The sequence below is a fragment of the Peromyscus eremicus genome, chromosome 1 (genome assembly GCF_949786415.1).
Source record: "Peromyscus eremicus chromosome 1, PerEre_H2_v1, whole genome shotgun sequence".
In the NCBI taxonomy this organism is placed as follows: Eukaryota; Metazoa; Chordata; class Mammalia; order Rodentia; family Cricetidae; genus Peromyscus; species Peromyscus eremicus.
In genome coordinates this window covers 132,709,676-132,727,768 of record NC_081416.1, presented here as the reverse complement: position 1 = coordinate 132,727,768, position 18,093 = coordinate 132,709,676, and positions in this window count along the sequence as shown.

The window sequence follows — 18,093 nt, the reverse complement described above, 5'->3', positions numbered from 1 at the left end:
CCCCACCCCCGGCTTGGGAAGCCCACTCTGCACTCCTTTCTGTTGTCCCCATCACTTTCATCTTCCTTTGACCAAACAATTCTACCTTAGAGTCCAAGCTTCCTCTAGTGTCTCCCATCTAACGTGCAGGAACAAAACACCCACTGATACCCCCTGACCACCTTCAAAGGCTCACAACAGCGCACGTGGACAGGAGTCCAGGGCACAGGAGCCCTGTACTGGGGACGGGGTGGGGGCTTACGGTTTTGAATTGTAAGTTTCATTTGGGATCTGGATTTTGGAAATAAATGTTTCTGAGACAGTAGAAGTCGCCCTTTGGACTTTGGGCCTCTGCTGTCACATCATCCTAGGAGAGGGTCTGGGCTACCAGCTACCTCACCTCAGAAAGTCTAGGCTGTTCCTTCCCCAACTGTGTGCCACTGCTTCAGCCTCTGGCAAGGACCTTAGCAAGGCGCAGGGGCTTCTGGGTGTACAGACAAGTACATTTGGCAGCACAAGAGCCTCAGGCAGGCAGTGCCACTTCCCGTGTGATGGGCAGCTGGTGAAAGGCTCTATCTTGGTTGGAAATGAACCTCTGACCCAGCCTAGACCGAATAACCAAGCCATCTAGTGAAGGGAGTTAACATCCTCAGTATTTCCTCTTGGTAGGAGCAGCTGGCTGGTGACTCAATTTCTCCGTACCTAATGCTCAGCACAGCATTTTAAGGCCCTTGTGGAGGGAATCCCAGCAAGCCATCAGGCCAAGCACACAAAGAGGTGGGACCTGGTCCCTGTGAAGGCCAGTGTTTCTTGCATGCCTGCCAGGCCAAGACTGGTTCTGTTCCTGTTCCTGGGATCCCCACCAGCTCTTTCCAACCTTCCTAAGTGTGGCTGTGCTGGTCACTTCTGGTCAGGTTGAAGCATCCTCCAGGGTCAAGCCGCAAAGTCTGAATTGTATCAACTCCTCATAGGATTTACACTTAAAACTGGTGTTATACAAAATGAATGGTAAAATCTGTGCTCATATTTTACATTTTAAATTTCACTTTACGGCCGGGCGGTGGTGGTGCACGCCTTTAATCCCAGCACTCGGGAGGCAGAGGCAGGCGGATCTATGTGAGTTCGAGGCCAGCCTGGGCTACCAAGTGAGTCCCAGGAAAGGCGCAAAGCTACACAGAGAAACCCTGTCTCGAAAAACAAAAAACAAAAAACAAAAAAAAAAAAAAATTTCACTTTACTTAGAATGACATTGATTAGCAAATAATTATGACAAATCATGATGGCAAGCACTGAAGGGGAAAACACCACCAGGTTTAGGCTGTAATTGACGGCTTTACTGGCACTTTTTCTTACGTGGGCAACAGGATCTGATTTTCATTTTTCATCAGCTTCCAGATACAGGTGGGGATTATTCCACGTCTTCCTACAGATGCTTTTTGATTGGTAGCAAGCCTCTCCAGAGCTGCCCACAAGCTGTTTCTCTATGTTAAGGCATGCCCAAATTGCCTGGATCTACCCTCCTCCTTAATTTCACAAATAATATACAGTTTTAAAATCCACTGTGCACACATTCCAGTTGCCCGTGAATACTATCATTTAAACCTAAATAGAAAGCTTGTCTCCAGACGGCTCTCTGTGCTTTGACTTGTGTGTGTGTGTGTGTGTGTGTGTGTGTGTGTGTGTGTGTGTGTGTGCAAATAGAGGCAGAGAAACAAATGAGAATATACACTTCTGTGTTTATTAGACTACAGTCACTGTTTATTAAACTACAGTCGCTGTTACTCTGAATTTCATCTATTTTCATTTAATATTAGTCTTGGTAATACGCTGAACAGTTGGCTTCATCATTTAAATTGGCTGTTTAGAGTCAGGCATGATGGTGTATGCCTATGATCCCAGCACTCAGGGAGACTGAGGCAGATGGACTGTAAATTCAAGACACATCTGAGACACAGTGAGACCTTGTCTCAAAAAGAAAAACTAACAGCTGGATGGTGGTGGTGCATGCCTTTAACCCCAGCACCCAGAGGCAGATGGATCTCTGTGAGTTCAAGGCCAGCCTGGTCTACAGACCTAGCTCCAGGACAGTCAAGGCTACACAAAGAAATCCTGGAAAACCAAAAGAAAGAAAAACTAACAAAATAAATAAAATGTCTGTCCAATAATCTATACTGGAGGCATAGTATAGTTTCTCTAAGACAATTTCTGTTATTATAATGCTGCAATGATTTTTTTGTTTGGTTTTTGTTTTTTTCAAGACAAGGTTTCTCTGTATAGCCTTGGCTGTCCTGGAAGTAGGTCTGTAGATCTGCTTTGCCTCTACCGCTTGAGTGCTGGGATTAAAGGCATGTGCCATCACCACCGGGCTTGAAATTCTTATATTTGATATTCAGATACATGTTCAAGTATTTCTCCAGGAAATAGAGGTTCAAACAGATTTGGGGGTTGAAGTATGGGCTTATGTAAAGATAAATAAAAATGGAGTTGGACGAGTGGTGTACTTCTGCAATCCTGGAAGCTGGAAAACTAAAGGAGAGGTCCTGGCCAGCCTGGACCCTATCTCAAAAAAGAAAAAGGGGAGGGGGGAGGGAAGGAGGAAGAAGAGAGATAAACAGAGAGAGACAGACACAGAGAGAAATCATTTAACTGATATTGCCAACTTGCCCTCCAAGGAAAGCTTAACAGTTTACCCTCTTTCCCTAAGTAAGCATGTGAGTTCCTGTTTAATCTTTTAAGCGTTTCTTCATCTAGTAAAAAATTCTATCATTTGCCTGCTATCCTTTTCCCATTTTGTCTTATTTGACTGCTTCTTTTATTGGCTCACCACGAAAGGATACAAAATAGTGTTCTGTGTGTATTTTGCATTGAATGCATTCTGAATCTCCTCTCAATCTACTCCATGTATGCGTGTGTTAAATAAGAAGTAGTGCAACACTTTACAGCATGGAGAGTCCCTGGACATCTTGCAGGAGGACCTATTTTCCTCCACCTTGCATATCCCTATGTCTCTGAAACACTGGACATCTACTGGTTCACATTAGTACAACTAACTCAACTATATTGAGTTCTGCCAGTAAAACCCCCCACCATCCCACAGTGCTAGAAATTAAACACAGGGCCTCACACATGCTCAACACGCACTCTACCACTGAATTCTCTTTTAGAGATCGTCTTGTGCATCCAAGGCTGCCGCCTTGAACTCACCATAGAGCTGAAGATGATCTTGAATTCCTGATCCTTCTGCCCAAATCTCCCAACTGCTGAGATCACAGCTCTGAGCCACCATGCCTGGTTTGAAAGTTAGCTCTTTAAAGTTCACTTACATCCTTCCAGTTTTGTCAATTACTCCTACTCTCCAAATACTAGGACGTCTACTTCAAACATATTAATTTTAACTCCCACACTCTTCACATGTTAAGTGTGTGTGAACATCATGTGTGGGTTGAATGAGAACGGCCACCATAGGCTCATACATTTGAATGCTTGTCCCCAACTAGTGGAACTACTTCAGTGGATTAGAAGGTGTGGCCTTGTCAGAGGAGGTGTGTCACTAGGGGTAGGCTTTGAGTCTTCAAAGGCCCACACTATTCCCAGTTAGTTCTCTCCCACTACCTCGTGGTTCTGTCCCAAGATGTAACCTCTCAGCTGCTGCTCCAGTGCCATGCCTAACTGCCTGCTGCCATGCCCCAAAACGATGACTATGACTCATCCCCTGAAACTGTAAGCCCCCAATGAACTCTTTCTTCCATAAGCTGTCTTAGTTGTGGTGTCTATTGACTGCAATAATAACTATGATACACCCTGTCAAGTCAGGCAGACTATATTATCACAAAGTAGGAGAACAAGGAAAAGTATACATGCATATCCATATATTCTCATTCTCTCTCTCTTGGTATCTCTCATTCTGTGGGTCTCGCATAGCCCAGGTTGGCCTTGGACTTTCTATGTAGTGGGGGAATAACCGGGAACTTGTGAGCTTCCCACCTCTACCTCTCAAGTATGGGGATTACAGGCCTGTGCCACCACACTTTGCTAAGCACATTTTTTATTGTGCTCGAGGACCATTTTCCCTCAGTCTCACCTTTGTGAAAGAACTGCCATGAGACTCTTTCTGGGCTTCACACACTAGTGGATGTGAGAATAAACCATCCATATGTCTCTACTTTTAAGTGTGTCATCCAAAGATGGCAGAGAGAATCCAAGTCATTGGATTAGTGGAGATCAAGCAGCTACTCAATGTCTCCAAAGAGGCCCACATACTGTCAGCTTGTGGCACTGCCAGGTGGAGGTAGAGGTCTAACTGGAAGAGGTCAGGTCAGGGGGTGTGCCCCGGAAGGGAATATTGAGTTTCAGTGCCTCTCTGCCTTTTTTCTGTCCTTGCCAAAACCAAATTTGGAAAGAAAATCTAATATCTTCGGTGACCTAGCCATGCACGGAAGAGGTTTCCAGTGACCGCAGCATATTCTAAGAAAAAAAGCCCTAGAAGGGAACCATGAAAGTCATTCAGTGGTCTGATGTTAACAACAGCAACAGCACTATGTTGAAACCATTGTATAATTGTGTGCATTAATATACACGTGAATATTCATCAGTATATTTCTAACAACTGTACATATTAGCATATATGCATATATTTAACACATTATCATTATTAACACAGACCATTATTTGTTTGTTTTTTGAAACAGAGTCTCACTCTGTAGTAGAGACTGGCCTCTGTCTGTATAGCCTAGAATGGCCCTGAGTACATGGTAATCCTTCTGCTTCAACCTCCCAAATGCTGGCATTACAGATGTGAGCCACCACACTCTACTCACACACAAATTTATAACATTAGCATTGCTACAGTATACAATCCTTATGAAGCTAAACATAAATACAGACTAATTTCAAATTAATAATGCTAATACTATATATTTTTGTGTAGGCTAATAATGACAACATTGTATCTGTTATAATATTTGTACAAATTAGTGCATGTTAACATTGTTAGAAACTGATACTTTAATAACAGAAAGAGAAAAAAGTATAAAGTCAAAACAGTTAAATGAACATTTTACAATTGTAATTGAACTACTGAGTTTTCCAACGGAGCCCTTCTAAAAGAAGGGCCTAGAAATAACAACAGCTAAACAGTAATGGGCACTCAGCACCCATACTGTCATTTCCAGGCAGAAACAGGCAGTTAGAAGTCTAGGTCAAGCTAGGCAGCGGTGGCACATGCCTTTAATCCCAGCACTCAAGAGGCAGAGCCAGGCAGATCTCTGTGAGTTCGAGGCCAGCCCTGGTCTACAGAGCAAGATCCAGGACAGGTACCAAAACTACTACACAGAGAAACCCCTGTCTTGAAAAACCAAAAATAAATAAATAAATAAATTAAATGTTTTAAAAAAGAAGTCTAGGTCAAGGAATAAGCAAGTTCCAAAAAGCAGGAAAGAAGGTTCTCAAGTAAGAGTGTGTCAAAGGAGACAGACCAGGAAGCAGCTCCAGGGCCAAAGATGATCCATGAGATAGGAAGAAAGAAGAGGAGGAAAGAGGCAGGGGGTGGAGGGGTAGGGAGTGAGAGGAAGGGATGAGGCAGACAAAGGAGTGAAAGAAGAAAGAATGAACACCAAATATCTAAAACTCACGAGTTCATCATTGAGGGGGAAGCAAGAGGGAAAGGCCCTGTGCACATGGGGACCCCAACTTCTCACTCTGTAAGCTGTCCAATGAAAGGGATGATGTGTTTTGTGTGTGAGTTTTATTTCAGCTCAGCATGGAACTATAAATAAGGAAGCAATGTCCCTCCTGGAACTCCACCTAAGAAGTGTGACATTGGGACAGCAAAACATCACCCTGGACCCTTCCAGACTGGGGCCATCATCATCCAAGCATGGAAGAGCTACTCATATACTCCCAGTATGGCTCAAAGGTAAACTTGTATGCGTCCTACAGGAGAAAATTGGAAACACCCAGTGCTATCTACAAAGAAGTCCTGCTTCCCTCAAAAATGTAATGTGAATGGACTCTATCCTAGAAGGCTCTCTTGTACTGACAGAAATATAGGTGATGGAGGAGCAAGCCAATGACACACAAGAAGCAAACAAATGTGGGAGGTTCTCTGGAAAGAGGGTATTTTCTAAACCAACCAATGGAAAAGAGAAGTGCAAAGAAAGGGCTAGGGATGTAGCTGAGTTGGTAGAAGGCTTACCTAGCAGGCATGAAGCCCTGGGTTGGGTCCCCAGCACTGCATCAACCAGCTGCCATAGCACACGTGGGCAATTCCAACGCTTGGGAGGGAAGTGGAAGCAGGAAGATCAGATGTTCAAGGTCATCCTTGGGTACAAAGTGAACTAGAGGCTAGTCTGGGCTACATGAAATTCTGTGAAAGAAAGAAGGTGGGTGGGGAATTGAGATGATAGAGGGGAAAAAGAAAGAGAATCAAGCAAGTAGGATCTTATGCAAGTTCTTCAAATCTACGTACTTTTAGAAGACATTGATGGCTGGGAATAAATGGTTATGGATTGGTTGGATAATGTCAAATGTAACGGTGGTTTCACAGCTTCCTCCAAGTGATGGTGTACCAGAGGCTCGGGGCCTTTATCTTTCTTTTTACTCAGGGTATGCTGAGTGTTGGTATACATATGGCTTTTTTTAATGATGGAAAGTAACAAAGGCATAAAAATAGAAAAATGTCTGTCTCGTAAGACAGAGAGATTGTAAATGATGGTCACAAGTTCTTCCCACCCCAGACTGGATGGGCCATAAGGTAGTCTTTTCTTCCAGCCTTTGCATTGGGTGTGGTGTGGCCTGCTTTGGTGAAAGGACAAATGAGACAGGCAGAGGCTTGAATAGAACCCAATGCCTGCCATGCTGAGAACCTTGAGCCTACCATAGGAGCCTGCTGGAGAGATCACATAGAAAAGAAATGAGATGCCCTGGCTAAAATCTGCCAAACTCTTGAAATTCAAGTAAAGGAATGCTATAGTATCAAGTTCCAGCCAAGCCACAAACTGCCTGCATCTGCATGAGTGAGCCCAGACAAATCTACCAAAGAACCACTCAGCAGATCTTAGATGTTTGCCAGTCTACAGAATCATCACCACTTTCTTCTTAAAGATGCCAACCATTGAAATGTTTTGTTACACAGCAACAACTAACTGATACATATGACGAAACTACATATACATATATACAGATATTCAAGATACTAGCTTCTCAGCACTGTAGGATATATTGCATGAGGGTTTCTGAATGGAATGTCATGACCCTGGAAAACAGTATGGAAGGAAACTTCTCTCAAGACAATGGAAAGCTTAGGAAAGTTAACTGCTTTTTGTACATGGCAGGTGCATTGAATCAAGCACCATGCTTACTCTAACCCTTTGATAAAGGCAGATAGGTCAGACATAAAGAATTGAAACCATTTTCCCCTTGGAGGACGCAATGGCCTGACTCTAGCTCTCGTCAACCAGATGATAGAGAAACAGTCTTTGTGGTTGTGGGCAGTTGACCCTGCCTTTCTTCCCTGACAGAATTCCGTATCCCAAGTATACAGCACATGGAAAGCACTCTCCCAGAGGTAGCTCACCTTCCTTGCTCTATTGTGCTAGGCACATACTCAGCAGACCAGGCACTGTCCAACAGAGCACATGTACCTCTGCATGCCTGCATTTGTACATATATACATATGTACATAATACACACACTCAAGCTGTAAAGATTAATTAGAAAGGGGTAAAACGAACCAGAGGTGCAAAAGTCACTGACGTGCACATGGCTGCTGTGCTTAAAGCTATTTCAATAGAAGAAAATGATAAAAAGTTTTCCTATAAGCATAAGCCAGGGGGTGGTGGCATACACTTTTAATGCTGGCCCTTGGGAGGCAGGGCAGGCAAATCTCTGAGTTCAAGGCCACCCTGGTCTACATACAGAGCAAGTTCCAGGACAGCCAGGGCTACACAGAGAAACCTTGTCTCAAACACACACACCGAGACACACACACACACACACACACACACACACACACACACACACACACACGCACGGGCTGGGGAGATGACTCAGAAGTTAAGAGCAAGGACTGCTTTTCCAGAGGACCCAGGTTCAATTCCCAGCACCCACATGGCAGCTCACAACTGTCTGTAATTCCAAGATCTGACACCTTCACACAGAAATATATGCAGGCAAAACACCAATGCACATACAATAAAAATAAATAAATAATTTTTTTAAAACCTGATCAATTCAGCTGATTGAGTAACTTTAAAAATCTCCTTATGTGGCCTGTTATGCTCATTTTATCTCATTAGCAGAATACTGGATTCATAAAAGACAAAATCCAAGGAAGTTAAAATGGTTTTCCATAGCCGGGCAGTGGTGGTGCACGCCTTGAATCCAAGCACTGGGGAGGCAGAGGTAGGCAGATCTCTCTGAGTTCAAGGCTAGCCTAGTCTACAGAGTGAGTTCCAGGATGGCCAGGGCTGTTACACAGAGAAACCCTGCCTGAAACATACATACACAGATATACACAGATACACACACACACACACACACACACACACACACACACACACACACACACGCACCCACGCATGCAGACCATACACATTTTTCTGTAAAAGTAGCTAACTGTTTGGAAAATATTCTCAAGCCAGTTTGGTACTTTCATTTTTTTATGAATATGGCTATTTTCTACACATGAGATTACTGTTTGTACAAATGCCACCCACATTTTAATACTAATTTACCCAATCTCTTCTTTTATATTTTTAGAGGTACAGAATAATTTTCATGTAATGCAAGAGAATCATTTTATACCACTTTGCACTAACTAATATTTAGCAAATGTCATAAATGCCTTTTCAGGTGACAAGTTTGCAAGTTTAATAACTATTTTGAGAGAATGGACTTCAAAAGCCAGTTATTAGCGGCGGCGGCAGCATTATCTGTGAAACTAAATTCAAACAGACAAATGAAAACTTTAGGCTTTCTGGTACACCAGAAATGAGGACACCCCAAGACTCCTTCTTCAGGGGGACACTTCTGTCTTCCTGCTCCTGGGAGAACACAAAGCCAAGGAAAGCCGGCTGGTCCATTGTCCTCCTACCACTAAAATAATGTTCTCAGTTAACAAAGTGTGGATACACATGGCGAAGGCATCAGCTGGAACGAGATGGAAATAAGCAGGGGGCGGGGAGGGGGGATGAGGGTGGGGAGTGGGGTGTGTGTGGGGGGTGTCTTTGGGGAGTACCATGGTCCTCATCTGCAGAGCAGAAAGTGATGAGAGGTGCTGGAGAGTAAGGGTGGAGTGGACTGTATGAACACCAGGAGCTTTCCAGCTACAACACCCAGAGCAGCCTTGAATGCTTAATACCGGAGGCTTTTCACCTGCTCACTTCATGGCCAGTGTGGGTGAGGCTATTTCTAAGGTTATTTGTAAACCTTACCCGTTTTGCAAAGCTGCATATTATAAAACTGTGTATTTTGTTGCCAAGAAAATATCTAATTTTAAAGATGATTCATAGGCACCATAATGGACTACATGAAAATAAAAAGTTTTATGAAAGCTGGGGAGATTTAAACACACACACACACACACACACACACACACACACACACACACACACACAGCTGAGTTGAAGTCCAGCGTGCAGGAGTGTTTTGAAAGGGTGTGGCTTCCTGGCTCTCGATTGTTTGGAAACATTCTAACAAAGCCAAATTCATTTCTCTGATATCCTGAACACACAAGGAGCGGCTTCCTAAAATAGCATAAACTAAACTATTCCTATATGTAGAATGGGCTCCAGCCGACTGAGAAATGTGGTAAACACCTAAAGGATTTCCAACCCAGATCCTCTAATCCATTTCAGAGGTCTCCACAGCTAGCAGAAACCGGAAATGCAGCAACCCTCTGGATACTTTTCATTCAATCCCATTCATTCATTCATCTGCTCAACAGATCTATATGTACTTTTAATTCTGGGCCAGAAATGGTTTTTTCTCAATCTGTCTAAGCTTCCTCTTACTCACTCCCTCCTCCCCTCCTCCCACGCCTGTCTCTGACTGCAATGCTGCCTTCTCAATATTCAAGAACCTGTAAATTGGGTACTAAATGTAAGGATCTCTGAAGGAGGGAAGACAGAGAGCCTTAGATCAGAGCCCATACTATGTCTGAGCTGCTTGGTTCCTCACAATCCGTCTCCACAAGACAGAGCCGGGTCAGTCAGAGGTGGATCCGGAGCCAGGGCCAGCTGGGTTGACTTGGTTCCTTCTGCCCTTAAGCTATTGATGGCATGGCCACTTCTCAGAGCCAACTCAGGGCAGTGCAGTCACGAGCAAAAAGACATGATGACACAGCACTGCTGCTGTGTCCCTCAAAATACAAGCATTGTAACTTGGTCACCAAGGTGACAGTTTGAAGAAGGGACACCTCTGAGAGGTGGTGAAGTCATCAAGGTGGAACCCTCACAAACAAAATTATGGACCCGATGACAAGACTGAGCTCTCTTTTGCTTTCCATCTCTTCCGCCCAGTTGAGGCATGACATTCCTCTCCTCCAGAGGATCCAGGCACAAGGCGCCATGGAAGTAGAAAGCAGCCCATACCTGTCACTGAAACCTGCCAGGCACCTTGATCTTGGGTTTCCCAGAATACAGAACTGTGAGAAATAAACTTTCGTCATTTATAAACCTTTTGCTTTGTGGCATTTTGTTACAGCAACACTCACAAGTAAAGGAACACATTGCTGCTTAAACAAAAAAGTAACATGTGAAACGATCGATCATTTTCCATTATTTCCCTTTCTGTTACACAAACATAATTATTTAAACACAACAAAAACAGAACTGGAGATCAAAGACAGGTAACAGTAATTAGAACTAATTAAATAATATGTGAAAAACAATATTTTTAAATATCCCTGATTCTCTGATACAGCAATTTATTTTAACTCTTTTTTTTTAAATGGCACAGACCATTTAAATTCTGTTGGCTTTGTATTTACATAAATGTTAAGACCTTTAAAAGGAAAACAAACACATGAATAATGAAAGAGATGCTGTCTATTTTTAATAACATCAAGGAAAAAATGTCCTGCTTGCTTTCACTCCCTGTAAGGTAACACGTGTCCCAGCTTCCTTCCCTGAGAATACTGTTCTGAGCTGTCTGTCGTAATTAAGGCCTCTTTTTTCATTTCCGTGGAGGTAAAACTGACCACGGCTACACAGCCTGCTCCCTTTGACATGAAACTCTGCTGCTCTCCAGGCCACTGGACACTGATCTGCTGGTGTCTCTCTAATGTGATAACATCAAGCTAATACCCTTTCAAAAAGGCTGAGTATGTAACTCCTTTAATTTCCTTATTAGATTGAAGGTTTGCAAGCTTGAGAATTTGCTTTCAGTCCTCAAAAACTGCTCACTTTGAACCCACAAGCTTTTCTTTGATTTGCATCTATCTACTGTTGTTTTGTTGTATTGTTTTGTTTTTTGAGATAGGCTTTCCCTGTGCAGCTCTGGCTGTCCTGGAACTCACTCTGTAGACCAGGCTGGCCTCAAACTCAGAGATCCGCCTGCTTCTGCCTCCAGAGTGCTGAGACTAAAGGTGTACGACACCACCACCCACTTATCTACTGTTTGTTAAAACTTTTGGAACACTTGTAGATTACAAAGTGTGGTCAACAAACATACAAGAAGTCTCAGTCTCATATCCCTTGTTCTCAGCCTCCTCTAGCATTAACATCTCAACAACTCTACAACTCCACCAAAACTAAGACACTGTTGAGCACAGTGATGCACGCTTTTAATCCCAGCACTTGGGAGGTAGAGATAGGAGGATTGGGAGTTCATGGCCAGCCTGGGCTAAATAAACCAAATTTCAAAATAACAAAACTAAAAATACCAACAACAAACCCCCAAGAAACTGACATTGGTACAATCCAAACACAGCATGGTACAATCCAAATACAGCATTCAGATTTCTCTATCACACGAGTTTCTCTCCATGTGTGTATCTATGTAACTTTATAACATGTAGTCTTATGCAACCACTACCACTACCAGCCAACAAGATACTCAACGCTCAGCCATCAGCAGACTCTCTTGTGTGGCCTCTTGCAGCCACACCCATCAATTTACCCCATCCTAACCCCTGGGAACTACTAATCTGTTCTCATGGTATGTAATTATGGGAACTCATGAATGTTATATAAATGAAATCATGTAGAGTATGTCACCCTGTGGAATTGGCCTTTTTTTCCACTCAGCATAATTTCTTTGCGGTTTAAACAAGTAGCTGCAAGCATTGGCCGTTTTTCTTCTTATCAGAGCAGGGTTCCATGATAGGGGTGTTTCATAGTTGGATTAACTATTTGCCCATAGAAAGACATTTGAGCAGTTTTGAAAGTTTTTTTTTTTATTATAAACAATACCAATGAATGTGCCCATCAAATCCACCATGAAAACCATTCTTCATTTATACTGAACGAAGGCTCAAGAAGTCCAATTTCGAGGTATCTTACAAATCCACTTTTAGTTTTTAAAGGAACTACCAAATTGTTTTCTATCTAGATTCTCTGTCCCACTTGATGCTCCTACTAGCAAGGCAGAGGTGGCCCAGTTTCCCTGTATCTGTGATGGCTAGTCTTAGTTGTTAACTTGACATGCCTGGGAAGAGGGAACCTCAGTTGAGAAATTGCCTCCATCAGATTGGCCTATGGGCATGTCTGTGGGACATTTTCTTTATTGATGATTAATATGGAAGGATCCGGCCTACTGTGGGTAGCAGCATGCCTACTAAGGTGGGCCTGCGCTATATAATAAAGGTAGGTAGGATGTGAGGGCGATCTGGCTGTGACATCTGTCACCCCATTGATCGCCAAGGTTGATTCGGCTGATCTGGCTGGCTAGGCGGGTGTCCCCTTCCTCCCTCACCGCTCCATGTGCGTCCCTCCCCAAGCTGCGCGCTCGGCTGAAGAGGACAACCTTCCCCAAATAGAGGAGGACCAGTCTTCGGTCAAGGGTATCCGAGTAGCTGCGCTCTCCTGCTAGAACCTCCAAACAAGCTCTCAAAGTAGGTGAGCCTGGAAGCAAGTAGTAAGCAGTGTTCTTCCATGGTCTCTACTTCAGTTCCTGCCTCCAAGTTCTGCCTGGAGTGCCAGCCTGGCTTCCCTTGAGGATGGACTCGAACTCGTTAAGCCAAAGAAACCCTTTCTTCTCCCAAGTTGCTTGCGGTCAGAATTGTATCAGAGCAACAGAACACACGCACACTAGAACGGAGTCTTTGTGAGCACATGGAGATACCAATGCTTTTCCATTTTCTGGTAGGTATGCAGTGATACCCGGAGTTCACTTTGCATGTCTTTGATATGTTCACCGCTACTTGTAAATTCCCTTCAGTGATGTCTCTCTGTCTTTTGTTCATCTTCTAATAGGACTGTTTGTTTTTAATCACTGAAACGCACTTAGTCTATATACACAAACTTTTGTCAGATACGCAACATGAAAATAGTTTCTCCCATCTACAGCCTGCGCTTCCACGCTCTTGGCAGTCTCCTCCTGATCAATTTTAGTATCTTGCCTTTGACATCACCCCCAAGCACTCCTTGCCCACTTCTAACTACTGCAGACTTTCTGTGGTTTTTCCCTAGGATTGCTAGAGTTTTGCATTTTACATTTTGGTTTTTCCATCAACTTAAAAACATTCTTGGTGTTAAGTTAAACCTCCCTTTCTTGGGGAGAGTGGTTTTAAGTCAATATAATTTCGACATTAAACAAAAACATACAAACAAACAACTCCAATGTTGTAGTTTCGTTGAGAAAGCACAAGTTAACAGGAATTCCAGTTTTTTGAAACTGAGGGGAAAAAAATCTGGAAAAGTATTATCTCAAAACACAAATGTCCATATGAAGTTTTGTCACACATAGGACATCAAACATTTCAGATGCAGTCACCTTGTCCCTCTCCAGCTCCTCATCATCAGTCACTTCAGGACAGCCACCAGCCTTGTTTACCATACTTCTTTCCTCCATGCTCACCCTAAATGGACCTCCAAGTTGCCTAACACTCTGTAGAGACATGATGTAATGACAAACCAACATTTTAGAGTCATGAAATTGAAAACGGTGGCTATCTTCTTCACTTGCTACGAAATTAAATATTTCAGGTCCCGCTTTCGCACCCTTCCAGGAGACTACGGAGCCCAAGCTCGCATGGAGAAAATCTCATTGCTGAGTTTAAACAAACTAGGCCCTTCTTAAGCATGCCATGTTTGAGAGGAACAAGGCATTTAGTGGGTAAGGCCATTGCAGCTCCTTGAAAGACGGTGATAGATGAGATAGAATTTCCAAATTTACATGTGTATCGTCTGCTGAGTCTTCAGAGGCATAAGCAAAGTTCATTCGTGTTTGGGCAAGATTTTAACAACCTTTTTCCTGTACGTTTTCCAAGACTTCATCAAAATCAGCATCAAAACAGGAGAGACATCTGACATATCATTTCCCAAGTCAAAAGCCCTCAGAGCCAGGACAGGGTACTTCTGTTGTTATGACACAGTAGCAAGCAGTGTGCCTAGAAAGTGTCACACAACCGGCTGCCATCAGGGGCCAAGCTATGTTCACATAGAGTTCTTTCCGTGCTGCCCCCGGGGCACTCTCTGCAACCTCTGAAGAGTTCAGGGTAATTTTTTTCTCAACCCCACAGCAGAAGAAGGTATATGAGATGGAAGTGCAATCCATCCAACCCCTCCTACATCGGTCATTCACTTCCCTGATCCAGTGTGTGCATCCTTGCATCTGTCATTGGAACACAGTCATTCAGCCTTCAGTGAGGTCTGCGTCCTGTTGGCCTGGGTACGATCATCATCAGTTAATTACCTGAACTCTTAAAAACATGATCAGAATACCCACGTGTCAGAGAACCCAGGCCCACCCAGTAACCAAGCAGGCTCTAAGCAGAGAGGGCTTTAAGCATGGCGAGAACACATCCAGCCTGCCTACTATCACATCATGTGGGTTAGGCATTAACCGACCCCAACTTTCCATACCACTACAGCCTAAGTCACATAGGCCCTGCTCCCTGTCCCAGCCTCACAGCATAGGTCACGTGTTAACTAAGCCCTCTTCCTCACGGTACTAGACCTCTCCTCCTCTCAGAAACTTGAAAGGTAGACGCCTCGCTTTGTCTTGGCAGAATGAAACTTCCCTTAAGGTCCCTTGACCCAGGGTGCACTGCTGCTGTCACCAGGGGTAATAAATCTCTTACCTGAAGGATGATTCAGCTCAGCACTTCTCTCTGCTTCCTCTCTTCTCCCTCCCTAAAACCTAACATTTTATCTAGTAAAACCTTGGGGGCGGGGTGTGTGTATATGCATGCATGTATGTGTGTGTGTGGTATGTACATACATGTGTACTGGGGACTGAGTGTAGGCCCTTGCACAGGCTAAACACATGCTCTCCTACCCAGCTACACTCCCATCCCTAGCACTTTCTTGACACAAAGCATAACAGCTAATCAACAGTCAAAGTCAAAGCTGGATTCTTAACACTCATAATTACAAAGCCCTTAATTGCGACTTAAGCCCCACGGCTCTGAGTGATGCCACAGAGGATGGTCCATGCCTGGGAACCACCAATCACCACTGCCAGCATCAGCAGTGGGGTGAAGACTGCTAGTTTTTTTAGCAGTAGTGATAACACTACTGTGGTAACAGCTACTACCCTACTACCGGGGACAGACTCTGCGGCCGCCACGTGACGTTAGGCGATGCTGCTTTCAGCCCTAGGTTTTGCAGCTGTCTTGTGGGTTTTGTCTCCCCCGACTCTGCCCAACCTTCAGTTCCCACTGCCAAGAGCTTGTGCTTTCTGTGTTCCTGAGAATGGTTTCCTGGGAAACACAATTTTCAGTGTTAAAATCAGGACAGTCCTGGGCAAATGAGGACAGCTGGTCACCCTGGTTATATATACAGAAGAGCCGTTCTAGAAAGGCCTTAGAATAGGATGGCCCCTCTCAGGGCCTCCGGTGGTCTCTTTGCTTGCTGCGTTAGCTCTAAGGGGCCAGGGAGGGAAACCTGAAAGATCAACAGTCCCGTCTCCTCCTCTGCTACTTCCGCCTCTCTTCTTGGTTCTGACATTGCAAGCTGTGTGCACAGCAGTCCGTCTCCTTCCTTTCTCCTTGTCCCAGGCAGGAAGAGGAAGAAATTAGAGGGACAGAAGCAAAGCTAGGAACCTGACATCATACACCCTCCAGATAGCTTTGGTCCGGCGCCAGAGAGTCAAGCGGCACGCAGCAGCTTCAGCTGTGAGCATGAAGCCTTGCCCTTAGGTTTTTCAGGCATCGTGTCCTTCTTAGATGCCACTTCATCTGCTAGTGATTCGGGAGACAGGAAAGACCAACAAAAAGGTCTCAGTTCTCAAAGAACCCAAAGTCCAAAGAGAAGTGTCAGAAGACGAGAATTTTCTATAGATCAGTAATGAATCGGCTATGGAAGAAATCGTCAAAGGAATTCCAGTCACGATGTAGATTAAAATATTCACGAATGAACCTAACTGAGGAAGGAAAAGTTCCCGACAATGAAAATTACAAAACACTAATGAAAAAATTAAAGAAGACGCACACAAAGAAAATGGAATGATCTTCCACATTTGTGGATCAGAAGAATTAGTATTGCTGAAATGGCTCAAAGAGACTTGCTTTGAAAATTCAGTTACAAATTATCAAAATATCAATCATATTCTTCAAAGAACTAGAAAAAAAGTCTAAAAGTCACATGAAAGCACAAAAGGACCTAACTAACCAAAGCAATCTTTTTGTTTTGTTTTGTTTTTGTTTGTGGAGACAGGGTTTCTGTGTGTAGCTATGGCTGTCCTGGAACTAACTCTGTAGACCAGGCTGGTCTTGAACTCACAGACACCCACCTGCCTCTGCCTGCCTGAGCGCAATCATTTTAAAATGTTTTCTTTTTTCTTTCTTTCCTTCTTTCTTTTTATTTTTTCTTGGTTTTTTCAAGGCAGGGTTTCTCTGTGTAACAGTCCTGGCTGTCCTGGAACTCATTTTGTAGATTAGGCTGGCCTTGAACTCATTGAGATCCGCCTGCCTCTGCCTCCCAAGTGCTGGAATTAAAGGCATGTGCCACCACCGCCCAGCTTAAAATGTTTTAAAGATGTTTATTTATTTATTTATTGTGTGTGCAAGTGTGTGTGGCGCGCACGTGCACGCGCGTGCGTGCGTGCGACACCATGAAATTGCCATAAAAATGGACTCGTAACCAGAATAGAGATCCCAGAAATAAACTGTCTCCTCTGCAGCCAACAGATGTTCCATGAAGACACCAAAATGCACACACAGGGACAAGGACAACCTCTAAAGTAAATGGTGCTTGAAAACTGGATAGCCACATGCAGAAGATGTACCTTTGTAAGTTGTCTTTACCCTGTACCAAAAATAGATAGATAGATAGATAGATAGATAGATAGATAGATAGAGTAAAAAAATCAATTGAAAATGGGTCGAAGAACTAGAGGTAAGAGCTGAGACTCTGAAGCTACTAAAAGAAATAAATGTTCTGAACCATGGGGACAGTCGATGGTTTTCTGGATAGGACCCCAAAGGTACAGGGAAGAAAATCAAGAATTGACAAATGGGATTATATCAGATGAAAAAGCTTCTACACAGGAAAGAAAATGATCGATGGGGTGAATGAACAACCTAAGAAATTCGAGAAAGCATTTGTCAGCCAAGGTTTCATATCCAGAATGTATAAGCACCTCAAAAAACAAAATAACAAAAAGCAGGAACTCTAGCTAAAAAAAAAAAAATGGGCAGATAATCTGAATAAAGCTTTCTCAAAAGAAGAAATACAAATGGCCAATAAACATATGAAAAATGCTCAATATCACTAGCCCCCAAGGACATGAAAGCCAAAAAAGAGGATGAGATTATATTCCAACCGCGCATGAACGGCTACCATCAACCCCCACCAACAAATAACTAATCCTGACAAGGATGGGGGCGGGGCAAAGGAACTTCGTATATACTGTTGGTGGGAATGTGAAGTACTATAGCCATTATGGAGATCACTAAAGAAATGAAAATAAAACTACTAAATGACTCAGCTACCCTACTGGGTGTCTATCCGA